This window comes from Hylobates moloch, unplaced genomic scaffold (genome assembly GCF_009828535.3).
Source record: "Hylobates moloch isolate HMO894 unplaced genomic scaffold, HMol_V3 SCAFFOLD_2908, whole genome shotgun sequence".
NCBI classification, from domain to species: Eukaryota; Metazoa; Chordata; class Mammalia; order Primates; family Hylobatidae; genus Hylobates; species Hylobates moloch.
In genome coordinates, this window is record NW_026655183.1 from 3,993 (window position 1) to 7,442 (window position 3,450).

Consider the following 3,450-nt stretch of genomic DNA (forward strand, 5'->3'; position numbering starts at 1 on the left):
AGGCCTAAAGCTGAGGCATAATTCTTCATAGATCTTTTCTAAATATTTCATATATGTAATGAAATCTGTCTACTTTATCTGGTTGGAATGCAAAAACCTTCCAACCTCGTGCAAGCTTTGGGAATTTTGCAACTTATAGCTATGCTGTAGTTGTCTTTGCTTCATTTTATGGAGTTTCACTCTATGCATACCCAGTTTAGTATTCAGGCAAAGACTCAAAGTGATCTTTAAGGAGATCACAGGATCTGAGTGTGTGTGTTTACAAAGTGTAGCTCCCTCTTCTCAAATGTTCTATCCACAAATTCTAGCTTTTTCAGGGTCTTCGACATCTACTTTCTGTCTTCTAAGCTCATTAAGATCATTATTTTAAACTTTAGATCCTCCTCTTTGTGCCATAACCTGGAAAATATATCCTACAAGAAACTATGTGAATACAAGGAGGAACATCATATTTAGTGTGTAAGGACCCTACCAGGCAGTATCTCATTTGAGCCATTATTATCATGATTGTAAGTAACATTTTTTGCCATCCAAATATGAGGAAATGGAGATTCTGTCAATTTACGAAACTTGAAAACAAATTCATACACGTATTCAATGAGCATTATATTTACTGAACATCTACTATGTTTTGGTCTTTTTTAAAAATTTTATTTATTTTTGTATTTATTTTTTAATTTATCTTTTAGGCAGGGTCTTGCTCTGCCACCCAGGCTAGAGTGCAGTGGCATAGTATTGGCTCACTGCAACCTCCACTTCCTGGGTTCAAGTGATTCTCCTGCGTCAGCCTCTGGAGTAGCTAGGATTATAGTTGCCTGCCACCGTGCCCAGCTAATTTTTATATTTTTAGTAGAGAAGGGGTTTCACCATTTTGGCCAGGCTGGTCTCAAACTCCTGACCTCGGATGATCCGCCTGCCTTGGACTCCCAAAGTGCTGGGATTACAGCCATGAGCCACTGCACCCAGCCCATTCTCATAATTTTTAATCAGTCATCTATATCTCTCTTTTTTTTTCTTTGAGACAGAGTCTTGCTCTTTCACCCAGGCTGGAGTGCAGTGATGCGATCTCGGCTCACTGCAAACTCTGCCTCCTGGGTGCAAGCGATTCTCATGCCTCAGCCTCCTGAGTAGCTGGGATTTCAGGTGAACACCACCACACCCAGCTAATTTTTGTATTTTTGGTAGAGGCAGGGTTTCACCATGTTGGCCAGGCTGATCTCAAACTCCTGACCTGAGGTGATCCACCCACCTCGGCCTCCCAAAGTGCTGGGATAACAGGCATGGACCACTGTGCCCGGCCTGTATCGCTTTCTTATCTAAATCCCTATGCTCCCCTTTTCTTCTTGCCTTTTTTCCCCCAGGGGAATGTTACAGTCCTGCTATTTATCCGGCCACTGATTAAGCTGGCTAAAGCTGGCAGGCACTTCAAATTAATCTCGCATACAATGTCCCCCCTGCCTGGCTATGAGCACAGTCAGGCAAGTTCTGTGGGTATGCCCTGTTTTGGTCTTTTGAAGGTAGCTATTATATATTGATAAGCCAAAGAGGTATGCATCTTATCTTGTGAGAGTTTTGGTTTGGAGAGAAGACTGATAGTAAACAAGCAAGTATAAAAGGAAATATACATGTATATAATTGTAATAAGAGCTGTGAAAGACATAAAGAAGCCATGGAACAACCCTGGTAAGGACCTTGAAAGAAACATGGGAACTTAGGTGGGTAAGGTGGAAAATTATGTTTTACATGTAAGGGATATTTAAACAGACATCTGAAGGAGTCTAGGGAGATAAACATGCATGAAGAGTAGGGAAAATGATTTCAGGCAGAGGGTATTACAGTCCTTGATATAGGAAAGAACTTTATGTGTTTAAAGAAGCAAAAAGAAACAAAGATGGTAAAGAATATTGAATAATGGAGAGAGTTACCTCAAATGAGGATGGAGAGTTGGGTAGGAACCTCATCATGCAGGGTTCGCAGGTGGGAAAGAGCTCAGTAAATTATTTGGAAAATGTAAATACAAGTTTTATTTTTATTAGTTTATCTACCGCGTGAGATGTTGTATTTAGGAAGACGATAGGGAAACCTACAAGAGTCACAAAGAAATTATTTTAGTAATCTAAGTAGGAGATTTCAATAGCTTATTCTAAGTCCATCAAGATGGAGAAAAGTGGGCAGATTTTGGGTATATTTGAAAAGAGAAACTACAGGGCTTAGTGATAGATTGGAGTCTGGGATGATAGTGGAAGTTAAATCAAGGATGAAAGCAAGTTTCTATTTTGAGCAACTGGATGGTTGGTTGTGATATATAGCGAGATGAGAAAGACAGAGAGAAATAGACTTGGGTGAAGGAGGAGAAGACTGAAGAATTCAAATTGGAATATGTTGAGTTTTAGGTAACCATGAGATCTCCAAGTGAAAATGTCAGATAAACCATTGGTTTTAAAAGAAATAGCAGAGGAACATTATTGGCTGAGAACATAAATGAGGAATTGTTCACCCAGATGTTATTTAAAACTATGTGAATGAATACTCTCAGCTAGATCATGTAGAAAGAAATGAGAAGGCTGCGATGCTCAGGATCTAGGGCTCATAACCTATTATGCTTTTAGAGGTCAAGCAAAGGAGAAGCTGCTTTCAAAAGACATTGAATAGGAGCAACTGTAGAGGTAGGAAGAAAGCTCTAGGAGTGAGATTAACCCAACACCAAGAGAACATTTTATAAAGAAAGGAAATACGACAAAGAAGGAACAGTTACCATCTGTTTCAGGCTTTGGTAAGCTTTGCAACCACGGTTTCTGTGTCATGAAAGAGGCAGAAGCTAGATATGAGTTATTTGAAGACTTAAAGGGTGGTGAAGTAGTAGAGAAAGAAAATATAAAACTCCACAGAGCACTTTGTCTGTGAAGAGGAGCAGACAAGAGATATACCAAGGGAGAGTTATATTTTAGGATGAGGGAAAATGGAGTGCTTCTATATGCTGAACTAGTCCACTAAAGAGAGAGAATTTTATGATGAAGAAAAAGAGAGGGTGCCTAAAGGAACAGAATCCTTGGGAAAATAGGAGAGGAAGGGATCAAGACCCATGTAGAAGGACAAGCCTATGAAAAGGAAAAAAAAATTCCACTGTAACTGGAAGGTAGAAAGAAAAAGAAGTGAAGATGCAGGTGGCTTTGTAGATGCAGTGAGATGAGCCATCAGGACCTGAATGACAATTTAAAATATCTGAATATAGTATGAGTTGAAGTCATTGGCAGAGAATTAGGGGTATTCTCATTCTCAAGGAGGAAAAAGAAGTATGACTTATGAGAACAGAGAAGAGAGGAGAAGGGTAAGAAATCATTTTCTTAGTGATCCAGAAAACATTAGTAGATTCCCCAGGCAGTGTTGAGAGTATAACTACATTTAAGATAATAATTTAACATAAAATGTTTTAGCCTACTTGTATAAATT

The 3,450-nt window shown here is 39.1% G+C and overlaps 1 non-coding gene across 1 annotated transcript; it reads right to left on the minus strand.

The window, feature by feature from the left end:
- Positions 1-1,363: 1,363 nt before the first annotated feature.
- Positions 1,364-1,499, minus strand: LOC116465075 (small nucleolar RNA SNORA58). Its single transcript, XR_004247093.1, has one exon. It is a non-coding gene; the product is annotated as a small nucleolar RNA SNORA58 (small nucleolar RNA).
- Positions 1,500-3,450: the final 1,951 nt, after the last annotated feature.